Source organism: Pelophylax lessonae (assembly GCF_965119305.1).
Source record: "Pelophylax lessonae genome assembly, chromosome: 11".
NCBI classification, from domain to species: domain Eukaryota; kingdom Metazoa; phylum Chordata; class Amphibia; order Anura; family Ranidae; genus Pelophylax; species Pelophylax lessonae.
In genome coordinates this window covers 39,934,672-39,949,471 of record NC_138778.1, presented here as the reverse complement: position 1 = coordinate 39,949,471, position 14,800 = coordinate 39,934,672, and the positions used below count along the sequence as shown (strand labels likewise).

The 14,800-nt window shown below is 40.1% G+C and overlaps 1 protein-coding gene across 9 annotated transcripts in view; it reads left to right on the top strand.

Moving 5' to 3' along the window:
- The window catches only part of PTPRT (protein tyrosine phosphatase receptor type T), a 677,999-nt gene that overhangs the window by 268,940 nt on the left and 394,259 nt on the right, over positions 1-14,800 (top strand). The gene's annotated exons all lie outside the window — the stretch shown is intronic.

Sequence of the window (14,800 nt, the reverse complement as noted above, 5' to 3'; positions counted from 1 at the left end):
AATAAGCACCATTCTATCCATTACTTAAAAAGGCATTTTATCTTTAAATGTACTTAAATACTACAATTTTTGAAAATAATAAAAAAATAAACAACTTATTACAAACAGATGCTAAAGAAAATACATATATCTAGTTACCTTCAAAAACAATTAAGTACTGCCCATGATACTTTTTTTATTTGCACTAACATACAATTTTTCAGGACAAGCTTTCGGGGTGTACCACCTTCTTCAAGGTCCAAGCAGAACCTTAAAGAAGGGGGCACAACCGGAAAGCATGCCCTAATAAATTGTATGTTAGTGCAAATAAAAAAAGCATCACGGACAGTATTCAATTGTTTCTGTTGCAAGTACACTAATACGGCTACAATCACCTGTAGCTACCTTAAGAAACCAAGGCATCCTTTCCTTCACAGCTATTCTAAGTACTTTCCCTTCAAGTTCTTCTATTCTAATATCTCCCCACAATAATGCCGGCAGTAGTGGGACAAAGTAGGCCAAAGACATGATCCACACAAGGAGAATATACTCAAACAGTTTTCATGTTTTTATTCAGGAAGTTTACTGCCCATGATGAAAAAAAAAGCATAAAATGCCCTATTCTGAAATTTAGGTGAAGAAAGCATCACTGTTAGCGTTTGGGAATTCTTTATGATTCCTTGAACCATGCAAAAACTCTGCCAGGTTGGGTTTTACGTTTGCTCAAGGTTAAAGGTTAAAGAATGTGTGGATTATTTCATAAAAGTTCTTTGGAACTTTCAACAAAACATTTACAACCCTCTTCAAGGTCAAAGCAGTAGCATGAAGAAGGGGGCACACCTCAAAAGCGTGTCCTGAAAAATTGTATGTTGGTGCAAATAAAAAAAAGCATCAGGGACAGTATTCAATTGTTTCTGTTGCTAGTGCACTAATACGGCTACAATCACCTGTATCTACCATTAGAAACCCAGGCATCATTTCCTTTACAGTTATTCCAAGTACTTCCCCTTCAAATTCTTCTCTTCTGATATCGCCCCACAATAATGCGGGCAGCAGTGGGGCAAAGTAAGTCAAAGACATGATCCACACAAGAGTTTATGCTCAAACAGTTTTCAGGTTTTTATTCAGGAAGTTTACTGCCCAAGATGAAGAAAAAAATCTTAAAAGACCCTACTCTGAATTTTAGGTAAAGAAAACATCACTGCCAGCGTTTGGGAATTATTTATGATTCCTTGAACCATGCAAAAACTCTGCCAGGTTGGGTTTTTCTTTTTTTTCAATTTTTTTTTCAACTTGACAATTTTTTTCAATTTTTATATACAAACAAAGAAAGGGGGGGATCACTCCTCATCCCTTCCAATCCCCCTCTGCTGAAGTGAGTGCATGTGGAATAAAGCAATCGTTAAGTCTCATAAATCATAAGAGATTAGTATGCATATCGAAACAAAATAGTGCAAGGTGTGGTGAGAAGAAAAAAAAAAAAAAGAGAAAGAAGAGACCCCCAAAAGAGGAGGGGAACATGCCCCTACCACAATCCCAAAAACATTAAAGTGCAAACAAAAATACACAGGATTGGATGATGGAACTCAACAGAGCTTCATCTCATTCACTAGGCCCTTCACTTGCAAAGTTCACAGTCTATGTGCCATTAGTAAACCAACCCCATACGCTCCATGAAATGGATACTTGCTCAAGGTAGCAAAGAGAGGAGGGGTATTAATAATAACTTAAACACTCCAGAACTCTTTGAATGATGTGTAAATCCACATTAGCAACCCCAGTGAAAAGCCGAGAACAAAACTAAGCCTAAAACTAAAAGTAAGCAAAGATCACCAAAAAAGTAGTAACTTGTACTACAAGTTTAATACAGTTCAGATTGCCTTTATTTGGTCCTTGGAGCACTATTCCTCACACTGATACCATTGTTTCCACTGACACCAACAATGAAGTACCATTGCTTCCACTGACACCAGCGATGTAGTACCATTGCTTCAAATGATACCAACGATGAGGTACAATTGCTTCCACTGACAACAACGATGAAGTACCATTGCTTCCACTGACACCAACGATGAGGTACCATTGCTTCAACTGACATCAACCTTGAAGTACCATTGCTTCCTCTGACACCAACAATGAAGTACTATTGCTTCCACTGACACCAATGATGACGTACTGTTGCTTCCACTGACACCAATGATGAAGTACTGTTGCTTCCACTGACACCAACAATGAAGTACCATTGCTTCCACTGACACCAACGATGAAGTACCATTGCTTCCACTGACACCAACGATGAAGTACCATTGCTTCCACTGACACTAACGATGAAGTACCATTGCTTCCACTGACATCAACCTTGAAGTACCATTGCTTCCATTGACACCAACAATGAAGTACCATTGCTTCCACTGACATCAACGATGAAGTACCATTGCTTCCACTGACACCAATGATGAGGTACTGTTGCTTCCACTGATACCAATGATGAAGTACCATTGCTTCCTCTGACACCAACGAGGAAGTACCATAGCTTCCAATGAAACCAACGATGAGGTACTGTTGCTTGCACTGACATCAACGATGAAGTACTATTGCTTCCACTGACACCAAGGATGAGGTACTGTTGCTACCACTGATACCAACGATGAAGTACTATTGCTTCCACTGACACCAACGATGAAGTACCATTGATTCCACTGACACCAACAATGAAGTACCATTGCTTCCACTGACACTATCAATGAAGTACCATTGCTTCCACTGACATCAACCTTGAAGTACCATTGCTTCCACTGACACCAACGATGAAGTACCATTGATTCCACTGACATGAACGATGAAGTACCATTGCTTCCACTGACACCAACGATGAAGTACTATTGCTTCCACTGACATCAACCTTGAAGTACCATTGCTTCCACTGACACCAACGATGAAGTACCATTGATTCCACTGACATCAACGATGAAGTACCATTGCTTCCACTGACACCAATGATGAGGTACTGTTGCTTCCAATGATACCAATGATGAAGTACCATTGATTCCACTGACACCAACGAGGAAGTACCATTGCTTCCACTGACATCAACCTTGAAGTACCATTGCTTCCACTGACACCAACGATGAAGTACCATTGATTCCACTGACATGAACGATGAAGTACCATTGCTTCCACTGACACCAACGATGAAGTACCATTGATTCCACTGACATCAACGATGAAGTACCATTGCTTCCACTGACACCAATGATGAGGTACTGTTGCTTCCAATGATACCAATGATGAAGTACCATTGCTTCCTCTGACACCAACGAGGAAGTACCATTGCTTCCACTGACATCAACGATAAAGTACTATTGCTTCCACTGACACCAACGTACTGTTGGTTCCACTGATACCAACGATGAAGTACAATTGCTTCCACTGACACCAACAGTGGGGCATAATTCCTACTACTTACACCAATGAAAGGACACTATTTCTACCACTGACACCAATGATCGGGCAGTATTCCTCCAAATGACACTATTCCTTTCACTAATCCCAAGGACAGGACACTGATCCGCCTCCTAATGACCACAGGTGCTATGTCATTTTTTCCTCCCATTGACCACCAAAATTGAGGCATTGTTTACGTTCACTGATGCTGGGGCATTTTCTACTTCCAGTGGTCACAGTTCAGTCCCTCTAAAGTTTGAGGGACAGTAAAATGACTGTTTGCTTAGAAATTTGGAGATGCCTGGTTTAATCAAACCTTTTAAACCTCCCATCTCCCATTTTGGCCAAACGTTTTAGATCACTTCAAGCCCATTTACCCTTTAGGCATGGGCCTTTGGGTCCTGTCAACATACCTAGGCCTGTCTGATCTTTCATATAGACATCTTCCCTATTACAGAATCACTGAAAGTTTAGGAATATTTGGGTTTAGTTGGATATTCATGTCTGTACTAGAGAAATAGGTATGCTATATATAGCAACACATGGTAATCCAAATAAAAAATGCACCATAGTTATAAAAGCTTTAATCACATATTCTCTATGTCTTTGTGGTTTTAAAAAGCCATTTTTGAAAATCCGTAATAGGTTTGGATAGGAATTAGCTATTTACATAAATGAGCTCACATGATTAAAGCCATCCCAGGAGGTTGGGCAGCTGGAGCGATAGATCTACAGTCAAAACTTGCTGTGCGTCATGATTTTGCAAATATTTTATATTACATGACTGCCTGTTGAGACCTTGTCTTGCTTTTGAAGTTCTTATTCCGTATAATTGAACTAACAAATATGCACCCAGTCTTTCATTGACGGAACTGGGAAAAGTGCGTAGTGCGTGAATTGAGTGTTTATATGTTTCTGTGTTGAGGAGGGTTTAAAAAAATATTTATATATTGCTTGATCATGAGCAGAAAATTGAAATTGTGTTGGTGAATGTTCAAAAAAACATAATTAAATCATATAATTAAAAATAAATGCAAAATTGTAAACATCACACATTATTTGTTTGATTATTATACATTTATTTATTATTTATTACAGGTACTTACTGTATATAGCGCCATCAATTTGCACAGTGCTTTACATACACTATAGTACCAAAAGTATTGCGACGCCTGCCTTTACACGCACATGAGCTTTAATGGCATCCCAGTCTTAGTCCGTAGGGTTCGATATTGAGTTGGCCCACCCTTTGCAGCTATAACAGCTTCAACTCTTCTGGGAAGGCTGTCCACAAAATTTAGAATCGTGTCTACAGGAATGTTCGGCCATTCTTCCAGAAGCGCATTTGTGAGGTTAAGCACTAATGTTGGACAAGAAGGCCTGGCTCGCAGTCTCCGCTCTAATTCATCCCAAAGGTGTTTTATTGGGTTGAGGTCAGGACTCCGAGCAGGCCAGTCAAGTTCCTCCACCCCAAACTTGCTTATCCATGTCTTTATGGACCTTGTTTGTGCACTGGTCCAAATCATTTGGTGGAGGGGGGATTATGGTGCGGGGTTGTTTTTCAGGGGTTGGGCTTGGTCCCTTAGCTCCAGTGAAGGAACCTCTTAAGGCATCAGCATATCAAAACATTTTGGACAATTACATGCTCCCAATTTTGTGGGAACAGTTTGGGGATGGACCCTTCCTGTTCCAGCATGACTGCGCACCAGTGCACAAACAAGGTCCATAAAGACATGGATGAGCGAGTTTGGGGTGGATGAACTTGACTGGCCTCAACCCGATAGAGCACCTTTGGGATGAATTAGAGTGGAGATTGCGAGCCAGGCCTTTATATTCAACATCAGTGCCTGACCTCACAAATGCGCTTCTGGAAAAAATGGTCAAACATTCCCATAGACACAATTACTTAACATTGTGGACAGCCTTCCCGGAAGAGTTGAAGCTGTTATAGCTGCAAACGTTGGGCTAACTCAATATCGAACCCTACAGACTAAGACTGGGATGCCATTAAAGTTCATGTGCGTGTAAACGCAGGCGTCCCAATACTTTTGAGCATACAATCTAAGGTCACTAACTCACATTTATACCTACACATATTTTTACACATTGATAGGTGACATTTATTATATACTGGGGCTCAGTTGTAAGATGAGGGTGCTCAGAAATCTAAGAGCGGGGTTTGTTGAAACTCATGAGTTGATAAGAAACCATGTTTGCTTTAGATATGCTCATCACTATAAGGAACTGCAGGGTGGCAGATGTGATCAGTCTGAAGACGGGGAATTTGGATGGTTATGAATGGGGTATTGTGGGTAATAATGATTCCAGAAGAAAGTTATTACAGAGTCAGCCCTGTGAGAGACCATTCTATCATACAACCTTGGTAGGTCAAAAAGAGGCAACTACAGATGGTAATAAGTTAGAAGAGATCTCTGTTAAAATGCTGTATTAGGCTAGGTTCATACTGCTGCAATCAGAATACGGAGTGCAACTTTTGGAATGTGCAAAAGCAAATCTTCAGTATAAGGTGGTAGAGGTGAAGGGGCCAAATGATCGTCTGTCACACAAGCAGATGGTTTGGTGGCATGAACTGAAGAAGATGGGGGCAGATGCAGAAGTGTGTCATGTTGTTGCTATTGGAGCAAGGAGTAACAGATTTAATTAAATGTCATAAAATTTAAGTATATTATTTTCTAATAAAATGTTTTTTTTTTCTTAAAAAAAAAAAAAGAATACGTAGTGCAACTTGGATGAAACTTGATTGCAACTTGGATACTACTTTGAAGTGGTTTGCATAGTCTATGGGGCCAAAATCTTGCTGGAATTGCCCCAAAGTAGTACTGAAACCTTGTCTGAAATCTTGCTGTGCTGAGTTGCATTGATGTGAATAGGCACAATTGAAAAAAATGTGCTTTCCATTGTCATGTGATTCTGTGCAATTCAAGTCGCATCTGAAATTGCACTCGTTTTAACAGATCCTTAAGAAGTCTGCCCTGGGCGACTGTAACTGCCCCTGCTCACATGCACTAATGTAAGTGGCACATACGTAGATTGGATAATTGGTGTTAATGGGGTTTTATAATCTATTCATTGCATGCAATACTAAAAAATTGTGTTTTGTATATTTATGGGATCGGCTTAAAGAATGCAGTATGTAGTTGCATTTAGTATGTGGTGCCATGTTAAAATATTTATATGAACTGAAAGAAAGAAACATGATTATCAACCACTTAATTAACTAAAAATACGGCTGTGATACTTGGCTCGGAATTGCGCATGGCTCAAAAACAGGTCCAGTATGTACTAAAAACAGCTTTTGTGACCCTCCTAAATAAAGTAAATAAACTAGAACTTTTTCTTTTCCCAGCAAAAAAAACAAAAAAAACGACCCTATATACAAAAAAAAAAGGAACCTCCTAAATAAACTAAATATACCAGAACTTTTTCTTTTCCCAGTAAAAAAAGCAAAAAAAAAAAAAAATGATCCTATATACAAAAAAGGAACCCTCTAAATAAACTAGAAATTTTTATTTTCCCAGCAAACAAAAAACAAAAAAAACTATCCTGTATACAAAAAAAGGACCCCCTCTAAATAAACTAGAACTTTTTCTTTTCCCAGAAAAAAAATTCAAAAACTATTCTTTATACGAAAAAGAACCCCTCTAAATAAACTAGATTTTTTTTTTCTTTTCCCAGCAAATTTTACCTAAGACTCTCAATAGGCAAAATTGGAAGTTTCTGCTTTAGCAAATTTTTGCAGCCAAAGATCATTTTCGTCCAAATGACTCTGCAAATCTCATCTCTGTAATAGACATATAAGACATGGAATTGGTTTGGCTGTTTGGCTTATGGTTGCCATTTTCTTGACAGCAACCTCTCTGAAGAAGCCACGTTGTGTGTTTGGCAATGCCTGTAATATTTTTTTTAAAAGGCCTAGACTGGCCTGGCGCAGAGAAGGTATGGTTCAGGGCAGTCACTAATTTGTACATCTTGTTCTGCACAGAGTCTCAGATGGCAGCAACTCATATTGTATACGTGAAACTTCAGTTTAAACCCCGAGGTAAATTGTCTGACAAACCTCTGGGGAGGCTGCAAAACCCAGGAATTTGATGAGGCTGCATTTCATTTGGATGAAAGACGATGTAGCAGACAGAACTTCTATGAAGAAAGACGTGCTTAAAGCCTCACACAACATATCTTCTTGTGAGGTGAATGATTTTTCTACATGGCCCAGAAACTATGATAAATGGTGTGCAGTCCCTGAATTACTGGATACACTTTGCCTATCTCACAAGAATGTGAGTCACTATAGATTCTACTGCAATAGATTGATTTATCAAACCTTTATCGGCAGCCTTCAAATTTATATATATATATATATATATATATATATCCTTACATTTTTGTAAATATATTATTATATCTTTTCATGTGACAACACTGAAGAAATGACACTTTGCTGCAATGTAAAGTAGTGCGTGTACAGCTTGTATAACAGTGTAAATTTTCTGTCCCCCTCAAAATAACTCAACACACAGCCATTAATGTCTAAACCGCTGGCAACAAAAGTGAGCACACCCCTAAGTTAAAATATCCAAATTGGACTCAAAGTGTCAATATTTTGTGTGCCCACCATTATTTTCCAGCACTGCCTTAACCCTCTTGTGCATGGAGTTCACCAGAACTTCACAGGTTGCCACTGGAGTCCTCTTCCACTCCTCCATGACGACATCACGGAGCTGGTGGATGTTAGAGACCTTGCACTCCTCCACCTTCCATTTGAGGATGCCTCACAGATGCTCAATAGGTTTTAGGTCTCGAGACATGCTTGGCCAGTCCATCACCTTTACCCTCAGGTTCTTTAGCAAGGCAGTGGTCGTCTTGGAGGTCTGTTTGGGGTTGTTATCATGTTGGAATAGGGGATCATGCTGTGCTTCAGTATGTCACAGTACATGTTGGCATTCATGGTTCCCTCATTGAACTGTAGCTCCCCAGTGCCGTGACACTCCCATCACCATGCTTGACTGTAGGCAAGACACACTTGTCTTTGTACTCCTCACCTGGTTGCCGCCACACACGCTTGACACCATCTGAACCAAATACGTTTATCTTGGTCTTATCAGATCACAGGACATGGTTCCAGTAACATGTCCTTAGTCTGCTTGTCTTCAGCATACTGTTTGCGGGCTTTCTTGTGCATCATCTTTAGAAGAGGCTTCCTTCTGGGACGACAGTCATGCAGACCAATTTGATGCAGTGTGCAGCGTATGGTCTAAGCAGTGACAGGCTGTCCCCATACCCCTTCAACCTCTGCAGCTGGAAGCACTCATATGTCTATTTCCCAAAGACAACCATCTGAATATGACGCTGAGCATGTGCACTCAACTTCTTTGGTCGACCATGGCAAGGCCTGTTTTGTTCTTTGGACATTTTCACTTAGGGGTGTACCCACATTTGTTGCCAGTGGTTGAGACATTAATGGCTGCGTTGAGTTATTTTAAGGGTAAAGCAAATGTACACTGTTATATACAAGCTGTACACTCACTACTTTACATTGTAGCATAGTGTAATCTCTTCAGTGTTGTCACATGCAAAGATAAAATAAAATATTTACAAAAATGTGAGGGATGTACTCACTTTTGTGAGAAACGGTGTATATATATATATATATATATATATATATATATACAGTGCCTTGCGAAAGTATTCGGCCCCCTTGAACTTTGTGACCTTTTGCCACATTTCAGGCTTCAAACATAACGATATAAAACTGTAATTTTTTGTGAAGAATCAACAACAAGTGGGACACAATCATGAAGTGGAACGAAATTTATTGGATATTTCGAACTTTTTTAACAAATAAATAACAGAAAAATTGGGCGCGCAAAATTATTCAGCCCCCTTAAGTTAATACTTTTGCTGCAATTACAGCTGTAAGTCGCTTGGGGTATGTCTCTATCAGCTTTGCACATCGAGAGAATGAAATTTTTGCCCATTCCTCCTTGCAAAACAGCTCGAGCTCAGTGAGGTTGGATGGAGAGCGTTTGTGAACAGCAGTTTTCAGTTCTTTCCACAGATTCTCGATTGGATTCAGGTCTGGACTTTGACTTGGCCACACCTGGATATGTTTATTTGTGAACCATTCTATTGTAGATTTTGCATTATGTTTTGGATCATTGTCTTGTTGGAAGACAAATCTCCATCCCAGTCTCAGGTCTTTTGCAGACTCCATCAGGTTTTCTTCCAGAATGGTCCTGTATTTGGCTCCATCCATCTTCCCATCAATTTTAACCATCTTCCCTGTCCCTGCTGAAGAAAAGCAGGCCCAAACCATGATACTGCCACCACCATGTTTGACAGTGGGGATGATGTGCTCAGGGTGATGAGCTGTGTTGCTTTTACACCAAACATAATGTTTTGCATTGTTGCCAAAAAGTTTGATTTTGGTTTCATCTGACCAGAGCACCTTCTTCCACATGTTTGGTGTGTCTCCCAGGTGGCTTGTGGCAAACTTTAAACGACACTTTTTATGGATATCTTTAAGAAATGGCTTTCTTCTTGCCACTCTTCCATAAAGGCCAGATTTGTGCAGTATTATACGACTGATTGTTGTCCTATGGACAGTCTCCCACCTCAGCTGTCGATCTCTGCAGTTCATCCAGAGTGATCATGGGCCTCTTGGCTGCATCTCTGATCAGTCTTCTCCTTGTATGAGCTGAAAGTTTAGAGGGACGGCCAGGTCTTCGTAGATTTGCAGTGGTCTGATACTCCTTCCATTTCAATATTATCGCTTGCACAGTGCTCCTTGGGATGTTTAAAGCTTGGGAAATCTTTTTGTATCCAAATCCGGCTTTAAACTTCTCCACAACAGTATCTCAGACCTGCCTGGTGTGTTCCTTGTTCTTCATGATGCTCTCTGCACTTTAAACGGACCTCTGAGACTATCACAGTGCAGGTGCATTTATACGGAGACTTGATTACACACAGGTGGATTCTATTTATCATCATTAGTCATTTAGGTTAACATTGGATCATTCAGAGATCCTCACTGAACTTCTGGAGAGAGTTTGCTGCACTGAAAGTAAAGGGGCTGAATAATTTTGCACGCCTAATGTGTGTGTGTATATATATATATATATATATATATATATATATATATATATATATATATAGTAATTTTCTATTATTATTATACAGAATTTATATAGCGCCAACAGTTTGCGCAGTGCTGTACAAAATTAGGGTAGATAATACATTTACAATACGATTCATAAGAGGAGGAATCGGAGGGCCTTGTTAGAGCTTGCAGTCTAAGAAGGAGGGTCAAATGATATAAAAGGTAATAACTGTGGGGATGAGCTGATGAAGAATATAAAAACTCAGTTGTTAGGGTAGGGGCAGGCTAGGCTTCTGTAAAGAGAATCGTGGATAGAGTAGGAGATTGATAGATTGAGGTAAGGAGTTCCAGACAATGGGAGAGGTTTTGGAGAAGTCCTGGAGGTGAGCATGGGAGGAGGTGACTAGGGAGCTAGAGAGCAGGAGGTCTTGGGGGGAACAAGGACAATGGTTTGTTTGGTGTTTTGAGACAAGGTTAGTGATGTAGCTAGGGTCAGAGTTGTAGATGGCTTTGTAGATTGTTATTAGTATTTTGATTTGTATTCACTGGGTAAGTGAAAGCCAATGAAAAGATTGTCAGAGAGGGTTGGCAGTCAATGAACAGTTGATAAGGTGGTTGAGTCTGGCACTATTTATAATGGATTGAAAGGGGGGATAGCCTATTTAAAGGTAATCCAATGAGGAGGAAGTCACAATAGTTGAGGCGAGAGATAAAAAAAAAAAAAAAACAGTCAATGGGGAAGAATAGTTTAGTTTCAATGAGTACGTACTGTATTTTGAGTTATTATTGTTAGGTTAACCTTAACAACAAATAGAGAATTGTAGATAAGCTACGGTGACTCAGTGCTATGCTTCAAGAGCAAATAAAACTTCAAGCACTAGACTCAGATTTAGTCATCAAATATTTATTTATTCATTAAATTTATTTATCAAATATTTACTAATCAAATTAGGACATCAAATAGAGGATGATAGTAGTTTTCATTAGCTTGTCTTTGGCCACTAAAAAAACAGAAAGTAGGGGGGCAATTCCACCAGGTGGGGGCCGCCTGACTTCAGAAGCCCAAATGAGGAAAAAAAAAATCAAGTGTGATCACATCCAATGTCCATATAGCTTTATTCTTAAATATGAAGTCACAATAAGTAGACAAGGAGGGGCCAAAGCATTTCAGGGGACAAAGAATCCCCCTTCATCAGGGTTATAACAAAAATCGATAAATGGATAAACAATAATACCTATACAATAATAATACAATAATATGTAATGAATAATATATTGATATCATGCATATGGATTATAACAGGAGGTATACAGGAAAAAATAGGGATTTTAACCCTTAGTTACCCCAGTGTTGAGAATATACACAAAATAAACACAAAACATATGCAACATTCTGATTGCACTAAGAACCTTCCAGGTTCTATCTTAGGTGGAACTGAGTTCATTCTCAATATCAGGGGTCTTCAAACTTTCTAAATAAAGGGTTGGTTCACTGTTCTTCAGACATTCGAGGGGTTGAACCATAGCCAATGGGAGTATAAAATGTCCCAGCATCAGTGGGAGTAAACAACCAGACAAAAAAGGGGGGTCCAAGTCATCCCACATATGTATTTATTAAACATGACTGAAGATTGGTCATAAAACACGACAATACATATCAAATAATGCTTGGAATTGAGAATACGTCTGCTCAGAGGTCAATGCGTTTCGCGGTGAGCTTCATCAGGACCAGATACAGACAAAAGTATTCTTCTCCAAGCAGCACAAGGCAAAAAATTGGCTTTGGGCAGACACAGGGAGTAGCTGAGGACTAGCGCACAGAGTTTACACTGATATAGGCAAGAAATATATGTATCCCGTTAAAAGATGTAAACCCAAAGGCGAACACATAGGGTCTGGATATGGATTGTGGATATTCGTACACTATACAAAGTGATAGCTATGGGCCCAAACATGAAATCAAATAGATGGATATTCCCCGGATGTGTCGCCCCAGTCTATCCTATGATAGCCTAGTCTATCTTATGATGTGCCCGTAAAGTCAACCAATGTGTTCAGCTGTTTCTTCAACTGTGATTTTCTGTCTGTTTTCTTTGATTATGACACGCTCTTGGTAGCTCATTTTGATTTTATATATTTAAAGAACTACACTATAGATACTATCTAAATGGTACAGAAAAACTGGACCAAATTAAAGCAGAGTATTAAAAAAAAAGTTGACTTGGGGGGACTGGAACTCCGCTTTTGGGATGTACAATATATGCTGCCATGGCAAACTATAGTGCAGAAAGAAACACTCCACTGATACTTGGCTTTAATTTCCTGCACCATGTTGAAACAATCTGGTATTCGGCAGGAGCCGTGCTTTCTGCACATTTCCCTGTATGTGGATTATACGATTTCTCCTTCCTCCATTTAACATAAGACTCTCAGCCTCCTCTTCCCGGCGCCGTGTGCCTTCACTTTATTGCCTCTGTCTGTTTATCACATTTATTTTGCTCATAATTCTTAGCAGTTTGTGAGCTCCGTGGCTTTTTCGTCAGGTCACTTCCTTTCTCTGCTGAACGTGCAGAAATTTCTCCATGGCCTAATTTCTCTACTTTATCTCAATTTAAGTGGTACTTTTTTAGCAGTAATCTTTCACTCCAAATGTTTTTTTTCCTGTCAGCCTCATTACATGGCTCTGAGCATCTGTTCCAGTGTTGATCTTCTGCATCCTCAGCAACCCCTCACCTAGATTTGGCCATCCATGCTGTGGGGGGGCTTATCAATGTCATACAATGGAAAAAGGGACCTGTCAGAAAAAAAGGAGGAAAGTTAGACATTGCAAACTTTATTTTACTTTCTAAGTTACACTACGAAAAATTGCAGTTGCAGTCTCCTTATTTCGAGAAAAACCTTTTCTACATTTTCCACCAAAGGTCCGCAATTTTTTAAAAGGAACCTGCAATAATATAAATGGGGGAGTTGCCATCAGTGAGTTCTTTTAAATCTGATACCCACATAGTTATCCTCCACACCTGTTTCACACCTTTGCCTGACGGGCTCCTTCAGTATAAGGGCTCTTTCACACAGGCGGATCGTTTTTTTTGGCGGATCTGAATGGTCCCCCCATGCATCCCTATGGGGCACCGGATGTCCGCTGACATCCGATCCGTCAAATCTGGACGGATGGAAACCCTATTTTCCATCTGTCCAGCAGATCGGATCGGATGGGATCAGATTAGAACGGAGCGACGGTCCGTTCCCATCCGATTTCCCCATAGAGATGCATGGAGAATTGACAGCTGTGTCTCCGCACACAGCGTGGAGACACAGCTGTCATCCTCCTGCTCAGCGGGGGATCGGCGGATCGATCCCCTGCTGAGAAAAACGGACTCCAAGTGTGTGAAAGGGGACTTACTGATCGTTTATCTGGGTGGGGTCTCTCATGACTTCCTGGGCAACAGATTGTGATCCCATTGGGGTTGCCTGGAGGTCAGGAGGGTCTTCCCCGATAACATGATGTTCTACTTTCACTTGCTGTGCTCTTCCCCCATAGGAGCCTTTTTACCTGTATTGCTGTTAAAGGATGACGTTTTTGCACCACATGTCTTAACTTTTATTGCGAAGCTCTCTGTAAGTTACCTTCCATTGTTCATGGCTAACTGCTGTGACCTGTTAATATTTTTTTTTGATATTGTTAAAATTCAATAAAAATCTTTGAAAGAGTTAAATCTGATACCCAAGCAAACAGCTAAATAAACATGTGAAATTCATACATGGAGTCTGTTTAGTGCTCTTTCAGACAGTGTGGCCAGAGGGGGTGGTAATAACAGGTGTGTGAGCCAAGGTTTTGCCTGTATTGCCTGCAAAACGTGCCCATTGAGTTTAACGGTGCCATACCACAACCAGATGCAATGCATGCGATTGCAATGCGGTTGCGTGGAGGTAAATCGGGTGATGAGGAGGCATTATATAACGACTCCTCGCCACCTGTCAAATGCCCTCTGAAAAATGATCTGAAAGTGGAGGGCACTATACGGCTAGTGTAAAGGAGCCCTTATTTGCCAATTTTTTTTTTTTTTTTATGTCTATCCAATCCTGAATGTCACACAGTTTTGGCCCACGTCACAGACCTGTCTATGATTGGACAGTGAAAGGAGAAGCAGTAGAATGATGAAAACAGGAAGTGAAGGGAGGATAGAAAAGGGAGTAAAATTTCCCCCAAGAGACATTGAAAACAAAACATCTACCATTTGGAGTTTTTAACCTTTCCCT